This window comes from Pseudorca crassidens, chromosome 3 (assembly GCF_039906515.1).
Source record: "Pseudorca crassidens isolate mPseCra1 chromosome 3, mPseCra1.hap1, whole genome shotgun sequence".
NCBI lineage: Eukaryota > Metazoa > Chordata > Mammalia > Artiodactyla > Delphinidae > Pseudorca > Pseudorca crassidens.
This window is the reverse complement of record NC_090298.1, coordinates 83,323,637-83,345,517: the sequence shown is the minus strand read 5'-3', so window position 1 is coordinate 83,345,517 and position 21,881 is coordinate 83,323,637. Positions and strand designations below refer to the sequence as shown.

The following is a 21,881-nucleotide window of genomic DNA, read 5'->3' as shown; positions in this document are numbered from 1 at the left end:
CCATAAGAGATTAGCAGGAACAACCTGAAAGTCCAACAACAGAATTCTTGCAGCATTTTTTTTCTACAAAATGTATGCATGCTCTTTAAGATAAATCCAAAGCTACAAAACAGAAAGGACATTTACCATCTGATCAGATTACAGACTAGATTTAAAACATTTCTATTTGACCCAGAATTAGCAAGATATTTTTAAAAAGGAAAAAGTGTTTGCAAGAAGTTCTAAGTGACATTATGTTAAGTGAAATAAGCCAGTTACCAAAAGACAAATACTGTCTGATTCCATTTATATGAGGTATCTAAAGTAGTCAAATTCATACAAACATAAAATAGAATAGTAGTTACCAGGGGCAGTGGGAGGAGGAAGTGGGAAGTTGTTGTCTACTGGGTAAGAATTTCAGTTTCGCAAGATTAAAAAGTTTGGGAGATCCGTTGTATAATCACTACTGAACTATACACTTAAAAAAGGTTAAGATGGTAAGCTTTGTGATGTGTTTTTTTACTACAACTAAAAGTAGATACAAATTCTTAAAGTAAAATAAAATGCTTCATATTACACCAAATTACCAATACTAAAGACCAGAGCATGGTGTCATATTGACAGCCTTGTTTTAAATTTTTTTTTCAGGCCAAATTCCATTCAACTAAATTATTTAGAGTCTCATAAAAGTGGCATTTAAATCAGCAGGGAATAAATAATTATTCAATTAATGATGCTGAACTGACTTGTAAAATCTATGTAAAATATATACATTTAGAAATTTATAACTTACATAAAATTTAATCTCAGAATTAAAGATGTGAAATTATAAAATGTGAAATAAAATGACTAGACTAAAAATATAGGTAAAGAATATCTAACCTTTGATTGAGAATATTTTTATAAAAATAAAAATGAAAATAAATGTATTGAATTGAACTTACCTTCAATAACTGAAATAACTGAAATAATTACCTTCAATAACTGAAATACATAAAAATGAAAGATCTTATCTTTTTAAAAAAAAAAACTCAAAAAACCCACCACTACAAAACCAGAAGGCAAAAAGCAGAAAAAAAATAATCTGCAAAATACCTGGCAATGGGTTGATAACCTTAATATACAAATATTGTGTCAATATATAAAGAACAAATAATAGATATAAATGTAGAATTCACAAAAGAACAAATAAAAAATTTTTAAATGGCCAATGAGCACATGAAAAACTCTATAACCTCAACAGTAATTATAGAAATAATAAGAGCAAAAGCTACAGACTACTTCTCTGTGTTACACATTATACATCCAGTCTTTCATTTCATCTCCTGCAAATGTTCGAGGTACAAAGAAAAAATTTCCCCTATTTTCCAGTTGAGAAAACTGAGTCAAAAATAGGTCACATTCCAGTCTCACTTCAGAGTTACTGTGTTAATCACCACACCAAAACGCCTCCATAAACAAAAGGGAAAAAAAGATCCCCTCTCTACTCTATCAAACGGCATCTAGGGCAGGCCTCCATAAAAGGTTCTCAAGTCAAATGCCCTGCTGTTGTTTTTATTCAGCCTTCAAGCTAAGAATGAATGGTTTTCACATTTTTCAATTGTTGGGAAAAAATTAAAAGAAGAATAATATTTTGTGACACATGAAAATTGTATGAAGTTTAAATTTCAACGTCCATAAATAAAGTTTTATGTATTGTCTATGGCTGCTTCCGTGCTGTAATAACAGGGCTAAGTAGTTGCTACAGAGACTGTATGTGGCCTGCAAAGCCTAAAATATTTACCCTACTGGCACTTTATAGGAAATGTCTGATTCCTGATGTGGGATGTGGTAAACTGGGCTCTCTTCTATATGCTGACTGTAAATGGCAATCAAATACAACAGAAAGCAAGAACTTCATAGCTTCATACTTGTTAACCCAGCAGTTTTAGTTTATCACAAAGAAATGTAAAATTCACAGAAATTTTAATGTAAAACATATTGTTGCAGCAAGATGAACCCAGGAAGTCTGATTCTACACCCTAAGCTCAGGGCCAAGACCAGGGTGAAGTCTACACTTAAACACTGACACCAAAGGGAATAAAACAGCTTTTCATGTTTTATCAAGTAACACCCATTAAAACTGGTATTCCTGAAGTTCTATTACTCTGAACTATCAAACTACACCTTAAAATGATTACTACCAAGTTATGTAACATATTTATTTTAAAAGACTTTTTTTTTTTTAAGGTTTTTGTTTGTTTGTTTTTTGCGGTATGCAGGCGTCTCACTGTTGTGGCCTCTCCCGTTGCGGAGCACAGGCTCCGGACGCGCAGGCTCAGTGGCCACGGAACACGGGCCCAGCCTCTCCGCGGCATGTGGGCTCTTCCCGGACCGGGGCACGAACCCATGTCCCCTGCATCGGCAGGCGGACTCCCAACCACTGCACCACCAGGGAAGCCCAAGACTTTTTTTTAGGTTGAACCATATGAAACTACAGATATTCAAAGGTTTATAATACATTAATATCATGAAATCAAAAGGCAGATGCAGATTAAACAAAATCCATCCTGAGTATGGATGAGCCCAAAATTGAGGTTACTTTCAGCAAAACGACATATCTGTCACATAAATTAATGTAACTACTTGAATTTTTATTGGTTGTATAGTTTTGTTGGCATTTAATTTGTAAATTTGCATTATTTTATAACGACTTAAGTGCTATAAACTGACGTTTATTCTGCATTGGAATGTATTTATGTAACATTATGACAAACATAATTAAGTCAAACTGGAAGTAAGGGAGGATGTTTTTCTTGGAAAAGGAACTACATATTTCCAAATTTGAGGACACTGTGTGTATCTCGTGAACTTCATAAGCATCCTAGCACATAATTTTCAGAAAAAATAAATCAATCTATTTCTGCTCTATCTTATAAACTTGGTGTTGATGGGCAACGGCAGAGCACAACCATCAGGATGAGGGGGATGGCAACAAAGACCATTTTCACAAGCCTTCACATTCAAAACAAGCGCTTCACCTCTGTGCCTCAGTTTTCTCTTCTGTAAAACAGGGATAATGGTTTACACTACAGGGTTATAGAAAGCAACAGAGGTACTCTACGTAAAGTACATAACGTATAATAATAAATATACCTAATATTTACTGAGCAGTTAACCAAGTAGTAGGCATTTTGTATGCATTTTTTATGCATGTAACATTTTATACACATCACCTCAAAGAATAATTAGAACCACCACACTCCATGAAAATCCCTTGTTTTAAAGAAGATAAAGCCAAGGCACTGAGACAGTCAGTCATTTGCCCAAGGTCACATAGCTAGTAAGAGGCAGAGCCAAGACTTGCCCGTAATGTCTAACACTAGGAAGCTGGTTTCCTTCTCCTCCATACAAAACTACCTCAATAAATGGAAGCAATTATTATGATATTGCTGTCCACAGTTTACCAGAATGAGAACACATCAACGTTTCTTCTTTTAAACCCAGCCACAGACCTGCTAGTGCACTGCAGCCTCTGAGGGGTACCTGAGCCACTCAGGTCATAAAACTTTCCGGAATGTTATTTTCCAATAGGTGTTAGGCTTCTCTCTATAAAATCTGGGGCATACAGTGTAACTTTCTTTTTGAAAGGCTTCAAAATTCTAGCTGACAGCAGTATAAACATCAATTTCCTCTTCTCAGGATGCTAAAGGGTCCCTCCCCCAGTCTTTCCTCCCTTTGTGTTCCTTAGTTGAAAACTCTAGACTAAGCCACTAGGCATAAGTACACAGTGCTCGTGGGAAGGAGCCAGAAACATCACCAGCAAGTATGCTGTATAGATGAAAAACTGCTTGGTTAACATTACACAGTGGTGAGACTAAACCCCAGAAAGGCTATGCTTTAAAAGATAAAACTGTTTTCTTCTTAACTTCTATGTTTCTCCTGCTTAGAATGGAGCAAAAATAACAAAGATTTTCAATTTCATTCCCACTGGCAAATGGATTTATTAAATGAGTATTATAATAGAATGATAATTTTTAGAAATGGGCAAAATAGTTATTAGGTGATATAGCTCCCAACCACCCTCAAACCTTACACCCTGGAATCAAGCATACACTGTACTGAAAAATAAAGGTTTTAAATTGCTACAGGGCCTAACTTTTATGGAGAAAATCTAAAATAGCCACCAGCAATTTATAACTCCCGAAAAGTTTAACCAAAGCCCTGTAGCTTTTTTTCCACCTGCATAGCCGCAACCTTTAAATGGGTGTACTGTACAAATTACTTTATTACACGGACCTGCTAAAATATTAGGTTTAAAAACAAATGGAAACCCCTTTAAGAACCAATGCAAGTGTTAGTGCATCGGTGGGAAAAAAACATGAAAGAGACACTACTAATGCCATTTTTCAGAGAGAGCATTTGGGAAAATTATTAACTACTATTAAAATGTAGTTAGGTATGAATCAGAGTGGACAATATTAATAGCAGTAAATGATACAAATAAACATATTTATAAAACAGAAATAGACTCAGAGACATAGAAAACAAACTTATGGTTACCAAAGCAGAAACAGGGGGAGGGACAGATTAGAAGTTTGGAATTAACAGATACATACTACTATATATAAAATAAACAACAAGGACCAACTGAATAGCACGGGGAACTGTACTCAGTATCTTGTAATAACCTATAATGGAAAAGAATCTGAAAAAGAATATAACACTTTGCTACACACCTGAAACTAACACAACACGGTAAATCAACTACACTTCAATAAAAAAAAAAATTAATAGCAGTCATTGCCATCACAGCAGTCGTAGCAGTAATAGGGATGGGGAAAAGCAGTAGACTGAGTGCTTGCTATGTGCCAGACTCCATTCTAAGTGCATTAAATGATCATCTCATTTATTCCCAGGTGACACAGACCCCTAAGGCAGAGTCTGTGGATTCAAATCCTTGCCCCACTACTTAATACCCATGTGACCCTGGGCAAATTACTTTACCTCATTTTCCCTATTTGTAAATGGAGATAACAGAAGTTACCTCACAGGGATGCTGTAAGAATCATATATGTTAAAAATATGTGACACACTTAGAACAGTGCCTAGCCCATAATAAATACCATAAGGGCCAGTTTACTATTATTATTATTTGGTTTCAGAGATGAAGAAACTGAGGCATACAGAGGGTAAGTCACTTCTCCAAAGTCACACAGCTGGTAAATGTCAGACCTGGGGTTTGACCCCAAGGCTGCCTGACTCTCAAGTCCATACACTTAACCACTTCAAAAAAGTCCCTGTAGTTTTCAAGTATATATATTTTTTTATATTCGTATCTCAGGAAAATGTGTAGGGAATTCACCAAATAGGGTAAATGGTATCACTGAGGTTATGACTGTCCTGGAACCTAGTAGCTAAGCACCCGCAGGGTCCAACACTTCCACCGGATGCTGACACTACACAAAACACCAGATGGTCCCAGGTGTGGTCTGAAGTTCATGTTTTAGGGAGAAAGAACATACATATAAATATTTTAACTTGGAACAACAATGGAAGATTGCAAAACCAAAAACAGCAAAAAGAACATTTAAAATGGTCAGAAACAAGGTCTTTCCAGCCTCCAGGAATAAATACACTTTTAAAATGTCCTGCCCTAACCGTCCCCCCACCTCACTGCCTCGCCCTTCAGCCCACGAAATTTTCTATCTGATACACTCTCTCTTCAACACATTTCTTGGTTGTTATTATCACTTCAGTAACTATTTTGACCTTCTGGTATTTATGTTTTGGAGGGAAAATATTTGTCAAAAAACTTTACTTAAGAACAAGGAAGAATCAAACTTTGCAGATGATGATGAGTAAGTAGCAATAAATTTAATCTCCTGTCCATTATTTTATCCTTTTCATGTAACTCTTTCACTCTTTTATAGTTTCAAAAAGAAGGTATCCTGTTAGATTTGGAAGAGTAAGATCAAAATATTTTTTTCTCCAGGTAATACCTACTTGATAAGACACCAAGAAGAAATTTATTTCTATAATAACACTGAAACCTGGAATTCATTGTCTTTGACTTTAAATTTTTTTTTCACAAAAAAACTATAAGCAGAAATAACAATTTATGGCTGTTTTTTCCTTTAGTGAAAATCTCAATGCAGCAATAATAATGAAGTAAATTAATGGAAGTGCAACAATTAAAAACCTTCTCTATCATGTAGTTTTTTGGAATATGGGAGCTGTGCTCTTCTGGTTGACAAAAAATAGCCACTTTTTAGGTAAAAGTCAAGTATTCAATTTCTATTCACTGAGTCTGAATGACTTCCTACAATAAGCTTCTCAGATGTGATCTATGTGCCAGACTGTTAGGAAACAAAAAATGGTTAAACTTTTAAATTGGTCAGCCAGGTACACAGGAAAATACCACCACACCAGCTTCAGGTGCCTTCCTCAATGTCCCTAAGGCAAAGGCTGTCCTAAATGACAATAAGAGAGCATATGAAGATTAACACAGGTTCACCAAATAAAATGTAACATCCTAATGTCAAATCTGATAAAACTCTACTAGGGATACACTTAGGTATTCGCCAACATCAATTGGTAACAATGTATCAAACTCTCCCCTGCACTATCAAAAAATAACAAAACAACAGTAACAACAACAAAAAAAAACTGATGAGAAAAAAATACATCAGTGAGATTTTTAAGTCTAAGAGAGGAATGAGTTTTATCAACAAGGCTGGGGCACCGGATAGGAGAAGAACAACAGACCTTTCTGGGCATTTAGCAGAGAAGGGTCAGTTTGTCATAGGACCCACATGTGGCCTTCCAGAAAGTCAAAGAGAAGCATACTGGGCCAAAAAAAAAAAAAATCAATTGAAGCAATAAAATTTTTCACACAAAAAAGTTCACATAAAGATTATATGAATAAGCACATGCACTGCATATTTTTTCCATTCATATCAGTACAAGAACTGAATGTACTATTACAATTTGGAAGAAAAGTTACTGTGTTCTTTTGTTCTTCCTCTTGGCTGGCCCTCTATGCTCTAATTTAAACCAATTTGAAATTAACAGGACTTGCAGAACTCTGAAATAAGTATTTATGAATGTTCAGATTTCACACATATTTTTTACCAAGTATTTCATTTATTTTGCCCTACATCATACAGGAAACTAGCTCTTCCATACCTAATTCATCTCTGTGAGTCATTCTAGTAATACAGAGCTAATTCACCAAGTTTGTGACTTCCCTTTCTTGTATGTATATTGAATCATGTTAATATGGGTTGAATTCTGTTCTGTAAAAAGATTAAAGTCTTAATTTCTAGTACTTGTGAATGTGACCTTATTTGGAAATAGGGTCTATGGAGATGATCAAGTTAAGATTAGGTCACAAGGGTGGCCTACAATCCAATGACTGTGCCCTTATCAAAACAGGAAACATGGACACAGTGACAGAGAAGAAAGGCAATGTGAAGACACAGGGTGAGTTCCATTTACAAGCCAAGGAATGCCTGGAGCTACCAGAAGCCAAGAGAGAGCAAGAAAACAGATTCTCCCTCACAGCCCTCAGAAGGAACCAGCCCTGCCAATATGTTGATTCAGAGCCTCCAGAGCTATGAGACAATAAACTTCTGTTGTTTAAGCCACCTAGTTTGTGGCACTTTCTTACAGCAGCCCTAGGAGACTAATACACATGCCATGGATTGAGTTGTCCCCAGCTTGCAGAATGTGGATGGAAGCTCGAGACACCTCACAGAACTCCTGCAGCACACATAATTCCACGCTGGTGGGAACTGGTGTGAAAAACCTGCAATTTAGATGAGGATATGAAATATGCCCATCAAAAATATTAAAAAATGTCTTGCATCTATTTAAAACACATTTTCCGTGTTTTACTTCATTTGCTCCTTACAACCACACTGGGGAAGAAACAGGGGAGTGGACAGGGAAACTGAACCTCTGTCAGGTGAATGCTCTGGCCAATGTCACATATACACATAGCAGAGCTGGTAGTAGTGCCAATTTTTTTCTAGGAAGAAAGAATATGATCATAAATAACTTAATTTGGAACAATGGTGGCACTTTTAAGCAGTGCATTTTCAAGTGACACAAGGAAGAAAGAAAAAAATGACATCACACAGACTGAGTAGGCTGAGGGGCTCAGTGATCCAGGTAAGGTGGAATAAATCAAAAGAAACTAGTAGAAAAGGTAACACTTCACTTGTGAACCTGGTCTTGAAGGAAGAGATGGAAACAGACTAATAGGAAGGAAAGAGGCATCATGGTGAATAAATGTAACACCAAGGAGAAAAACAAATTATGTGGAAGGTCTAAACAAACACTGGAGGACGGCCTTCAACTGCCTAATTGAGAAGTCCAGAGAGAGTTGTAATGGGAAGTGGGCTTAAAGCAGGAGAGGAGCCCTCCCACTGAGCTGACTGAAGAGTCATCATTGACAGAACGGACATGCAAATATCACCACCAGGTTTTTAGCAAGGTGTGAAAAGGAAGCTGTTCCAATAGCAGTGTTAAAAACAGGTTAGGGGCCAAGTAACCTGGGATTGTGTGGCTTATGACTGAAGAGAATATAATGAGCCTATTAAGATGTTTTAAGTTTCAAGTATTGGCAAGGCATCCTCGACATCTGTCTTTCTTCCCTCCTCCCATATTTCTATACATATTGACCTCCTTGGTATTCTTGGAAGGTGAGGGGTCCCTCTTCCAGCCTCAAGCCCTTGTACTTATTGTTCCCTCTGTATGGTAGATGATTTTTTGCATGGTTAGCTCCCCCACTTCATTTGGGTCTTTGCTGAAATGCCACCTCTTCAAAAACGTTTTTCTTGACCACCCTATATGAGGACTCTCCTGTCATTCTCCATTCCCTTGTACAGCTTCATTTTTCTTTATAGGACTTATTATTATCTGAAATTATATTTATTTTTTATTTCCTATTAGCTGTCATTCCTATTAATATGTAAACTCCGTTGGTACAGGGATCTTGTATATCTTGGTCATAGCTATATTCCCAGAGCTTGGCACAGAGTTTGGCATAAAGTTTAAAACTCACTAAATATTTGTTGAATGAATAAAAAATAATCCCATCTTATTCCCAAGTATAATTGATGTTATCCCCTAAAACACTTTTTAATCTATTTTCACTGCCACTTTCCAGTATACACAACAGGCTTAGTACATCCTGTCATTCTACTTGGATTAATGCAGAAGCCGCCTAACATCTCCCCACTGCCAACCTGGGCCCCTCTCCAATTCATTCCCCTACAGATGATCTTACCCACACACAAATCTCATGGGGTCACCAGCCCCTACTTAAAACACAGTCCTTAGGATAAAGAAAAAATTCTTGACTGGCCCCCGCCTAGGTGTCCAGCCTCATCTCATTCCATTCTCCCCTGAATTCTCCTCAGTTACTTGATCTCACTCTGCTCCCTTCTGTTGCAGGGCCTCTGCACAAATTTCCCTCTGCTGTGGGGAACGCCCTTCCTCCCACCCTCTCTCACATTCTCCTACTCATGCTTCTGCTATCAAGCAAGTGTCACTTCCCTGGGTTGCTGTTATACAAGCCCACAAAAGTACTGCTCTATTCAGAGCATTTATCTCTGTTTGTAACTATGTAATTGTTAATTGCTGTGCTTTTTAAAAAACTGATTAATGATTGTCTTTATCTTGGACTCTTCACTCCATGATAGCACAGACCATGAATGTTTTGCTCACTCTCAAATTTCTAGGGTCAAGAATAGTGCTTAGAATATGGCTTGGCACTGAATAAATATTTGTTGAATAAGCGAAAGAAGGTACCCTATTAGGAACCAAAAAGCTAGAAGTCAATATCAAATACACAGATATAAAAACGTTCCACAAATACTGAAGTAAAGACAAAGACAAAGATATTAGTGAAAATCTGTAATAGGATGACAAGCTGCTGTTAAAAACAGGAGAGAGGGAAAGCCTAGGGCAATGCAAACTTTGAAATGGCAGTGACTGTAGACTGGAAAAGAATAGGAACAAGACAATCTGTTTCATTAAGGAACTAGAACCAGTTCAAACAATTTGCTAAAACGACATAGTTATGATTTAGGTAATGACAGTAACTAGGTGAAAGGTTACATTTACATATCCTATTAACAACTCCTTGACTCATCAGTCTCTCTGGAAACATTTAACTATGCAAAGAAACCATTCAAACTTTCCTTCTGGGCATTTTCCTTTATAAAAATTTTCCCCAGAGTCCTTAGTCCCCTAGAAAATGTTTTAAAGACATTTCACTGTGGTCGATTAGGCATACAGTAATAGCTAAGTGAGGCAAGGGCCATGGAGGAAATGGCTTATAATAGAAAGAATCTACTTTGCTCCTGATTAAACTCACTCATGTGCAAGTTGAGAAATGTACACCCTAAAAAGTTCTCAGCACCACAGGAAATCACGGGTTAAAGGACAAGGCCTAATTTGTGACCCTCAGTGTTACTGTTTTAATCACCTAACACTTCTAAATTCTCTGGGGAAAAGAGCTTATCAGTTTATTTTTATTTCCTTATTTCAGGCCTATTTTAAAATAAGATGTAATAATGACGCGCATGAAAAGCAATCTGTCATTTCCTTTCATTTGAACCCATAAGTGACTCATGCAATAAACAGCAAGTCTCCTGCGTTTGTTTCAACTGCACACTCCAGTTTTACTGGAGCCAGTTTTCGAAAGATGATTTACCACACCCGGTCTGAGAAGGGACAGCATGAAACTGGTGAAATTCTGATCTTCAGAAATACAACTGACAATGATTATTTCTAATTTCATGCTGTCTGCATGAAGAGAAGGGAGGCACAGGAAATGCAAGCCTGAAGCACAAGTTAGGAACTGTGGCAAACCAAACAGAAAGAGAAAAATGAAAGCACAGTGAACAACTGATGTTACCACATATAGGAAGACGAGGAGGGGAGAATGTAGGGGGGACAACCAAGCTTTTCCATCCCTACAGAAATAAGATATTTTTAATTCACAATTTAAAAAATAAGACATTTAGGGCTTCCCTGGTGGCGCAGGGTTGAGAGTCGGCTTGCCGATGCAGGGGACACAGCTTCGTGCCCCGGTCCGGGAAGATCCCACACGCCGCGGAGCGGCTAGGCCTGTGAGCCATGGCCGCTGAGCCTGCGCAACGGGAGGGGCCACAACAGTGAGAGGCCCACGTACCGCAAAATAAATAAATAAATAAATAAATAAAATTAAAAATAAGACATTTAGCAAAGTATAATAGCATTAAAACACTAAATGGAGTAAAACCTCACTGATTGAGACATTTATGTAAGGGACTCTACATTGGTACAAACCCTAATAGCACCTGACCTTGGCTCTCCCAAAAGTTACTGAAACTTGAGAAGGATTATCTGTGAAAATAAGGGTTTGTTGATGCAATTAGTATTGTTAACAAGAGGTAAACGTGGGCTTCCCTGGTGGCGCAGTGGTTAAGAATCCGCCTGCCAATGCAGACGACACAGGTTCGAGCCCTGGTCTGGGAAGATCCCACATGCCGTGGGGCAACTAAGCCCGTGCACCACAACTACTGAGCCTGTGCTCTAGAACCCGTGAGCCAGAACTACTGAGCCTGTGTGCCACAACTACTGAAGCCCACGCACCTACAGCCTGTGCTCCACAACAAGAGAAGCCACCGTAGTGAGAAGCCCACGCACCGCAACGAAGAGTAGCCCCGCTCGCCGCAACTAGAGAAAGCCCGCACACAGCAAGGAAGACCCAATGCAACCAAAGATAAATAATAAAATAAATTTTTTTAAAAAGGAGGTAAATGTATAACCCACATAAGTTTTCTTTAAACACTCTAATAAAAGCCTCCAGTTACATGCAAACAATCATCATTCTACTTCAAAATTAACATATCTCTTTATAAAAACTTTCTTCAAAACAGTTCTACAAGGTAACAGGCTTAGCAGGTTCTGGGTTATGTATGTAAGCACTTAAAACTAATAAGTTCAATCTTTAAAATATTCTAAAACTTAGATTTTTAAAAATATGAATTAGTCTTCATATAAGTAAAATTTTACCACACTACAAATAGGTACTATTTTGAAGCAAATTTCTTCCAGCACAGGTAAATGAAATTTGTAATATCTGAAATTTCTGAAAAGGCATTTTTACCGATGGAAATAGCAGGTAGTAGTATGATTCTTCTATACGGGCCTCTGTGTTTATTGTTTAACATTTCTACCACTGTCCTTTGTTTTGCTTATGTTGTAATGACAGGACTAGCAGTCAACTGCACACTCAATGCAGGTATAAAAACTGTCCTTTGCGGCTGCAGCAGCTGTTGGCTGGGCTGACAGAAATACAGAATGACAGAAAGAACACTGTGCTTTCACTTTCCAGTACTTGTGGTCCATGCCCTCCTCAAAATGAGCTTCCCCCAACAGATAGGGAAGCAGGGATCTACTGCTTTTATTGTTTCTTGGCATCCTCCCCCATCTCTGCTGTGCCACTTCAGGTTGTGCTTTACAGTACTACTGTGTTTTGCTGGGTTTGGAGTTTGTTTTTTGGTTTTTCTTTTGACTCCAGTTCCTTCTTTTCTTGAGGCCGTCCTCTTAAACTCGCTGAGCAAGAGCCATGTGGAAATCTTGTTCCTGTCCTCCATCCTTTATGTGAGTGCAGGCAGCACAGCTGGGTTGCAGCAGGCGCTGCCTGGGTGCTTTTGGACTGGCTGTGTTGCAGAACCTCGCTGCAAATGTGCCTATCTTGTCCTTCTATGTTAAGCATGGCTAGTAGATGAAGCTGAAGACAGTGCTCAGAAGTTCAAGCTCCTTTTAGCATAGATCCCTATCTCACGGTCACACATGATTTTGAAGAATGCCATATATCTGGAGAACTTACGCTGCCACACGGCTCCAGTCTCCAAGTTGACATTGCAGATAATTCTCTACTTTTTTTTCCCCCAGCAGGTGTGAACTAAATACTGTACTAACTATTCAAACTGATATTTCCTTTGTATGAAAAAACCCCGATGAACCTAACACAAAAACAAGCATCATTTGTATGCTGTCATAGTCAACAACTTCTGCCTCTACTCATCCAAGAAGACAAAAAATCTGAAGCTTTAAACCAACAACATCCAACAGAACTTTCTGCGATGATGGAAATTTCTGTGTCTGCTCTACCCACTATAGTAGCCACCTGCCACATGTGGCTATTAAGCATTTGAAATGTGGCTAGTGTGACTGAGGAAGTAACATTTTTTATCTTAATTAATTGAAACAAATCTAAACAATGTGGCTAGTGGCTAAACTGGTGGCTAGTGCTAACAAATAAGCACACCACAGCTTCATGGATGCTGGCACAAGGAATGAGAGTCCTAGGTCAGAGACAGAGGATTACATTACTCACAGAAAAAGCAGTAGCAGAAGTATTAGCATAGCATACCTACACACTAAATGATTTGCATTAGAGAAGTGGACCCCTGAGCTTAGAGTACCAAATCTTTTACAATTGACAGTAAACCTACCTGACCTTTGCTCCATAGAGAAAGGCTACCTCTATCTTCCATAGCTATCTGCTATATAAAAGTCCTTGAAAAGATAGTCTGGAATGAAAACAGTCAGTACCTCTGCTCACAAGACGTGCAGAAACATGAGTGACTAATGGAGAATTATCTCCCAACAGTGGAAGTTCATACACATGTCTGAAATCTACCCATCTCTCTCCAATCTGCCTGAATACCCTGTTTCTAGACATATTTATTTCTTGCTAGGACCATTGCAATAGCTTCCTAAATGGTTATCACTATAGCCTCTTCCCAGGCATTTTCCATACAGTAGCCAGAATGTATCAATACCTTGTAAACACAAATCTAAGCATGCCACTCTTGTTTCAGTCTTTGATGTCATCCGTTGCACTTAGGATCAAGCCAACCCTCCTTGGCAAGTGCCACAAGGCCCTGAATGATGTGGCTCTGCCCCTACCTGTGGGCTCTTCCCTTACCTCTTCTTCTAAGATGCATTCCTATAGCCACACTAAACTTCTTTCATTTCCTAAAATACAGGTCATAAAGTACTGGCCCTGGGTTGAATACCAACTACGAAATACATCTGGTTTTTGGCCCACACAATAGTTTTAAAAACATTTGGGCCATTTCACATTTATGAAATATGAATTTTAACTCCTCTTAAAAAAAAATCAGGGCATCTGGCAGCACTTGGCCTGCATCCCAACCTGACAACGCTTGGCTGGAGCTGAGTATCTACTGTTCCCTTTAGACAAAGCCTGGGTTCTCCAGTTGCCACACCTCTCTCTCCAGCTCTCACTTATTTATTCTTTTACATTATCTACCTGAGTTCCATTCTAAACATCATGCTCTGTTCCCCTTGGTCTGGAACACTCTTCAGTCCTCCAACTTCTTCAGTTGCTAACTATCACTCATTCTTAGAGTATTCATGGGAAGTCTTCCCTGACCACCACCAACCCCAGTTAGGATGTGACGCACTGTATGACACCATCCCATCCTACCTTCTGTGGTTCACTGCATTACTCCACACACAAATCACATAAGATTATAAATTTCTGTTTACAAATCTATATCCCTCCCCAGACTTTTAGACCATAAGAGAGTGACTACAACCGTCTTGTATCCCACTGTATGCCACTGCCTAGGAAAAGGCCCAACATAGTAGGAGCTCAATAAACACTTGTTAAATAAATTAACAAAGCCATTGGGAATGGCTAATTCAAAATACTGAGAGTGGTGCTGTATTTATATTTTTATGCACTTATTTATTTTTAAACTTTGGACCTTTGCATTGTCATCCCCCTCCCCTCAGAAAACTGAAATAACTATTTGAGTTTCAGGTATGTACTAAGTAACAGGCAATGTGCTAAGCACTTCACATCAATTAGTTCATTTAATCCTTACAACCGTCCTTTGAGCTAAGTACTTCCTTTATTCCCACTCTGCAGATGAGGAAACTGAGAACTCGGGAGGTTAAGTAACTTACCCAGGGTTACACGACTGGTAAATGCCTGGCAGGACTCAAACCCATGCCCATCAGAACCCAAAGCCAAAATTCTTAACCATACACAATTTATAAATGTGAGATTTTTAATGTGCCCTGGATGATAAGAGACCACACAGGGTAAGGAGAAACCAGAGAACTATTTTCAGGCAATTGAAATTATAGTTCTACTCCTGCCACTAGCTGTTCAACCTTGGATAAGATGAAGGTCTTATTCTCTACATCAGTACAGTAAATTGTAGGAGATAAAATGATGTAAACTTCTCTCACGAGACTTGAGAGCACAGGACACCACTACCAACTTTATGCAGAGCCCTTCTTTTCAGCTATTTGTATGTGATTTTCACAATTAGCTTTTACTGGCTAAAGGAATTAAAGGGGAAAAGAAAGTTCTTACACACACAAGAAGCTTTCTGGCTCGATATTCATGACTATTACACCAAACCACACAGTTCCAAGCAGTGACACAATCTTTCATCTCATTTCACAAATAGGAAAACAAATGTACTGAGCAATAAGGCCAAGTGTAAAGTTAACTTCATATCCCTCAGGCTGTCCCGAAACCTGCCTAGCCTCACTGTGTGAGTTGAATCCAAGCTCTCAAAGCCAAGTACTGGTGGTATGTTAAGCCTATGAAATTCTACACATACCCTGCAGATGGATGAATTCTTCCTAGAAGCAGGAGAAGAATCAGAAATGTCACCGAGTCACACCAAATTCAACCTAGTCTGGTCAATCTTTTCCACGTGGGATTCCTGCCCATTCTTTGCACCAAGCCAAACGTTTTAAAGTGGTTTTCTTAAAAAAAAAAGTCTCACTAAGAATCTTGTAACTTTTTAAGCCAAATTCCCGAAATCAATCCAGGGCCCACCAGGCCATTAAGTGTTCAAGTTTCAGCTTATTCCATCTCTGTATTTTTTCTAGGCATTATGGTATAATTTCCTTTCTCAAGGAGTTGAGAAAAAATTGTATATGGACACCATAAATCGACTTACTGACTAAAGTTAGAATTGAAATTTCTATAGCTTTTAACATTTGATTACTACTTCATACATACATGGATGCTTTTCTGAGCTTTCATTCTAAAAATACAGAATTCATTTTATTTCCAAGTATGCCTCCCATTTGATGATGTAGAAGCACCTGAAGTTTTATTTCAGAAAACACTGGCTTATCTAAACTTATTTTTTTCCAATCTATTAAGTATATTCACCAAACAGTGATCTTAAAGGGCCTTCAGTGATGTATTCTTGACATTTTACTTGCCATATGTAGTTGCTAGAATACATGATGTTTATATAAAAATATGAAATAAAAATATTAATCTCTAAGTTAGATTGGAAGTCCCTCTAGGGCAAGAAACATATTCTATATCTCTCTTTAAAAGCACATAGCACAATGCACTGCACAATACAGGAACTCATGAAATGCCTATTAAATCATGAATTCATGAAAGACAGGCCATAGCTATTTAACTTCAAGTCTAAAGCTGACTTTCTTAGGCCATTTACTTGTTTTCTTCATAAAGTGATAAGAGTAGTGCTAACAATGCTTCTTGTGCCTGTGATTTTAAACTGAAAATTTACAAATGATAGGGCACAAGTAATTTGAGCTAAATATCTGAACTTACTTTACTAAAATAAAAGTCTACTTCCTGAACTGTTTAAATTAAAAGCAAATTTAAATTTGCACTTAAGATGGAAAAGAGGTTTTCAAGATTGGCAAACATCTGAAGCAAGCACAGTTCTTATTTCCAAAGACTTGTGCCAATAACGATCTTCTGCTATTTTAAATCCTATGACCACAGAAATATGTAAGGTCCTAGCTTTGTGCATTGATTGGGTTGGGTGGGGAAGAGACGATTTCAATTCTGAACACTAATTATCAGATCCAGAAACACGAGTTTTTACCCTAATAAAGCTATTGGCCAAATCACCTAGAGACATAATTACATCTCAGCTGAAGGACCTGGACTCTGACGATTAGAACGAACACAGGACCTGCCATCAGGCACCTTCATAAGACCAGAGACCAGTGGCTCAAAATCAAGTAACACACCTAAGTGATCCCACTGGATCGTCACAACGACGCTCTGCGGTGGGCAAAGCAGACCCGCGTTTTACAGAACAGAACATAGGGTATCCAAAGGGTCGCGACCAAGGCCACACAAATAGGAATGTGACTGAGAGCAGGCTTAAATCCCTATTTTCCAAGTATCCGAGTGGTGGTTACTTTCCATCCCGCCTCTGCGATCACCCAGCGTATTATACTCCACGGCAGGAAGGACCGCCGAGCTGGGCCAAGACTCGAGAGAAGAGGAGAGGGAATTGCCAGCGCTTCCCGGCACTCGCCGATACTCAGGCACCTCGGGTCGCTGCTCGGCTCCAGCCCAGCTCTACCCTCGCGGCGGCCCCCGCTGCGACCCGAAACTAGTCTCGGGGGCGGGTCTGGGAACCGGGGAGCCTTTCTCACTGGCACGGAGAGTTCTCCAAGTTGGGGGCAGAAAGGCCGAATGAACAATTTTACCCACAGCGTGAGGGCGCCAGGAGGAGTGCGAAGGTGAGGAGGACGGGAGGGTGACCCCTTTACCAACTGGCCTCGGCTGTGGTGGTGCTGAGGGGTGGTCAGGGAGGGGCTCGGGGAGTGCGAGGAAGGCTCAGTGCCCGAAATCCTCCCCGGCCGCGCCGCCGGATCCCCCGCGACCCCAGCAGCCTGGGAGGAAACCAACGACCGCCTCGGGCGCGGGGAAGCGGAGGGAGCTGAGACACCAGGATCTCCGTCCCCGCCCAGCATCTGCCCAACTTCCCGAGCCCCCTTCAGCGCTCCCACCCCAGCCCTTGCCCTGCCCGCCGGCCGGCAGCGGACACGGCGGCGGCGGCGGCACCAACCTGCGCGGCTGCGAGCACACTCCGAGACGGAAGCGGGAGCCTGCGGACGGCGGAGCGGCGGGCGCGGCGGGCGGAGTTAGTTGGGAGGCTCCGGCCCCCTGGGCGGGGACAGGCCGAGCACGCGGCGGCCGCGACAGAGGCAGGAGCTCCCTCCTGGCGCAGGCGGGGCCCAAGCGTGTCCGCCGCTCGCCCTCAGCTCCGGGGGACAGCTCCCAGTCCCTCCTCCGGGGCGGCTCCGCGATTCCTGGCCGCCCCCGAGCCCGCCCCGTGCTCGACGCCTCCGCTCCGCCCCTGCCCCCTCGCGCTCCCGGGCCGCAGGGGTTGGGAACGAGGTCCCCGCAGAGTCAGCTCCAGGTCGCGCGCAGCGTCCCAGGCTTTCCCTGCGGGGATCGCCGTCCTGGGTGTTCGGACTCACGAGCGGGCAGGAGGTGGCCAAGAGCTGGAACTCTCGCCCTGGGAAGGGGGTCAAGGCCCGGCCTGAAAGTCTCCTTTTTCTCCGCCCGAGTCCCTAAAAGCAGCCCTGCGAGGTGGCCACGCCGGCTGCCCGGAGAGAGGCCGAGGAAAATGTCGGACTCTCCCTCCGCCCAGCGCGGGGCTGGGAGGACTTTTCCCGAGAGAATCGAGGACCCCTCCCTCCTGTTCCCGCCCAGGGTTAGGGACTCCGGCAAAGAAAGTATGCAGAACCGGCAGACGGGGCACCGGGGTTGAACCTGTGGAAAAAGTGCAATTTCTTTCACATGCACACGCCTGCCGGTCGCTGGATTCAGGCCACCTCGCTCAGGTTTTCGCAGTGCTTCCGTGCCCGCACCCGAGGCCTGGCGCGGGAACCTCCTTTCCTAGCTTGGTTTCCCACCTCTGCACATCTCTTTTTTCGAAACCCTTTTCATCCCGCAGTGCGCCCAACGCGCACACTCTGACCGCTTCTTCCCTAAACTGCAAGCAGGGAACCCAGAAATCAACCCCCTCCCCGCCTCACCCCGAAGCAGGACAAAACTGGAAGCCAGGGATCTGGGATGTTCCAGTCGGAAGGGTTTCTACCCGAGTGGCTTGGTGCTGTGCATTAACTGACCTCACACAAATTGATACGCCTTTAATTCAAGGGCAGGTGTTTGCCAGTGCCTTTACCTCCCCGAAGGTAACCTGTAGAGTGCGTTCACTGCGCCTTTTCCTTCCCAGCACCAGCCGCTTATCATCTTCCAAAGTCCTATCCTCCTTTCCCCAAACCTCTCCCATACAGGTTCCCGGCACAGATCCCCAGCGCAGTGAGCTCTGGTCTTTCCAGGCACTTTCTCCTTCTGGGGCCCTCGGGTTGGGGGATGGAGGAAGACCAGACCTGGAGGAGGGATCTCGAAGAAGGTGAGGTAGAAGCCAGTGGAAGGCGAGGAAGGAAAGTGAGAACCAACTAAGAGGGTGAGAGGCTGCATGAAGGAGGTAAAGCTCTCCAGCCATCGGGGAACTCCCAGGAAAGAAAATCCATTTCTCTATAGGGAAAACACCGATGCCTGTAGTGGATAGATTGCAAAATCTGGACCGCCTCCCAAAAGAATTCTCAGCGAGCCGTGGTGAGTCAAGGATAAACTTCAGGACTCAGAGCAGGCCTTCACCCGCCCCACTTCCCAAATTCCAGAGAAGGCTGATGACGTCAAGCTCTTGGCCAGTGATGAGAAATCCATCCTGTAAATGATGGGCACTGACAAGATGCAAGGAAACAGAGCTAAGTCAGTTTACAGCTCGTTGGGCTGTTCTTTTGTTTAGACATCCCATAAGACACTTATTCCTCTCCCCTGGCCTGCATTATTAACTAAAGCAAGCAGTTGGGACCCTCCCTTAAATAAGAAGTCACTCCTTGTGGGAAGGGAAGGAAATGGGGACGGACAGGAGTCCTATGGTTGTGGTGGTCGTTATTTTTAAGATCAATTCTGTGTATTTTTATGTCAAGATAATTTTCCTGTTCAGTGGGTGACCACATTTTTACCTTAAAATGTAGGAGAACAGCTGGGATGACACATCCAATGTTACCTGATGGCAGCCTTCTCTCACACCCTCAAGGTCCTGGTGGGCACAGCGACAGCTTCAGCTGCGCTGACAGCCAATGTGCCTGAGGAAGCCACCACCAAGCCTAGATGTCAGACATTACAGCCTTAGGGAGAACCAGTCTGTGTGCAGTCCAGCCACTGAAGGCTCAAGCTTAGCATGTACTTAGTGACGCCAGCCACCCCTACCATTTTGCATTCACAGGTAAGGAGAAGACTCCTTTCTCCTGGCCTCAGGGCTCCACCTCACCTGAGGTTGGCTGTGCACTCTGGAAGTGTCATTACAAAACCAGTCCTTAGTGTCCCAGTTTTTCTTTTTTAAAGACTACTTCCAATTTAATTGCAAAATCTCCTTTCCTTCCCTTATTTCCTCTAGTGCACAAAAGGCTAAGCCCTTGCAAGTTCAAGAGGCTAGAAGAGACCTGCCTGAATAAAGTTTCTGTTTCTCTTCTCACTAGAAGAAAAATCGTCTCTGAAATGAAACCTCATTAAACTTACATCCTTTCTGAATATGGTAATCCCTCTGTATCTATTAGTTATTTTAATTTTATATTCATGATAGAATCTTATTGCAAGAAGTGTCTAGTCAGCTGATGGGGATAAAGAGCCCAGTTTCCCCTGGGAAAAATTCTGGTAGGAAAAAAAAAGAAAAGAAAAAATTGAGAGAGTTCATTTACAGGCAGCAGAATTGGTCTTAGGCAGTGTTAAAAGTAGGTACAGATGGACATTCATCCATAAACCTCCCGTTTTCTCAGTTTCCCTTCACAGCAGCCTTGTTCACCTAACACTGCCAATTCTCCAAGCCAGTCCACCTCACACAAAAGTGTCAGAGTCTTCAGATGTTGTTCCCTACTAGTTTTTGTCTTGGAAAAGAGTAGCATTTTGAGCACAAGTAACAGAGTAAAGGAAGCTCCATGGAGAATCTTTCTTTCTCGTACTCCTTATCTTTAGACTTTTCTGGTAGTCATTTCATTGTAAAGATGGGTCGAGGGGACAGAACTTAGCCTGGGCAATTTGAGGAATGTGCTGGCCTGTAGACTTCCCTGAAAAGAAATAAAAGTGCACACTTCCTCATTACACAGCACTTCAAGTAATATCTAAGAGCTCCCAACTTTTATTGAGAACAGAAAGTTACATTCAAATAGTAGAATAAACTTCAAATTGGTTATATCAAACAGTGAAATTTGCTTATGCACATTCAGAACGACAAGAGAAAATATTAATTTCAATTTACAAGTCGTCAATAAGCACCTTCTGGGCCACATAATGAATAGCCCCATGTTAAATCAGTAATATATGTTTCTTTTTTCGCAAATAAATTTTCCTCTGAAATATAGACATCTGTCATGGAGTCAATTATCTTGCATTGCATGTGCTATAAAAGCACATAAAAGAAATAATATACTACAGTGTTTATTTGAAAGTGATCAGGAATACACAGCTCCATGCTGGCATGTCTTTAATTTCATGGTGTTAAGAAAAAACTATAGGAGTATGAAATAGCAAACCCTTTCCTACTTGTGTACTAATTCAATTACCTATCATGATATATACAGGAGGAAACATTTTTCCCATTAACTGACAGAAATATTATGGGACTATTTTCTTGTCTTCCTCTACTAACCCCTGTAGAACGTGAACATGAAGTCTCATTTGAAAACAAAGGGATCACCACACTCTGATCAGCTCTGGGGTGTGCAGAAGAACGAGGCTAGAAATGGCATTCTAAGTACATAGATTATTTAAATGAGTCTAGACTTTTAAGAAATGTATGCATCAAACAGACCTCAAGATGTGAAAAATGCAATAAGAGATAGTTAGACCAACTCAAACTCCCTTGATGTAATGCCAGTGTGAAAACTTTCTCTCTCTTTTCTCAGGCAAACTCCCACTCTCCCTTCTTTCACTGAGTGATGCACATATAAATAAAATACCAAAATATTTTGCAGAAAGCTCTGCCAGATTAGGTACGCAGAGC

At 41.1% G+C, this 21,881-nt stretch overlaps 1 protein-coding gene and 1 long non-coding RNA gene across 18 annotated transcripts in view; one reads left to right on the top strand and one right to left on the bottom strand.

The window, feature by feature from the left end:
- The window catches only part of PAM (peptidylglycine alpha-amidating monooxygenase), a 280,435-nt gene extending 262,432 nt beyond the window's left edge, over positions 1-18,003 (bottom strand). For 15 of the 17 annotated variants that reach the window (XM_067731349.1, XM_067731350.1, XM_067731348.1 and 12 more), the window contains exon 1: positions 17,871-18,003. The gene's annotated coding sequence lies outside the window, so the exon portion shown is untranslated. The remainder of the gene's footprint in view (positions 1-17,870) is intronic. The other 2 variants (XM_067731352.1, XM_067731351.1) reach the window with 2 other exon arrangements.
- A 67-nt stretch (positions 18,004-18,070) lies between these two features.
- LOC137221535 (uncharacterized) lies at positions 18,071-20,418 on the top strand. The gene is made up of 3 exons (XR_010942055.1): positions 18,071-19,588; positions 19,858-20,108; positions 20,280-20,418. It is a non-coding gene; the product is annotated as an uncharacterized lncRNA (long non-coding RNA).
- Positions 20,419-21,881: the final 1,463 nt, after the last annotated feature.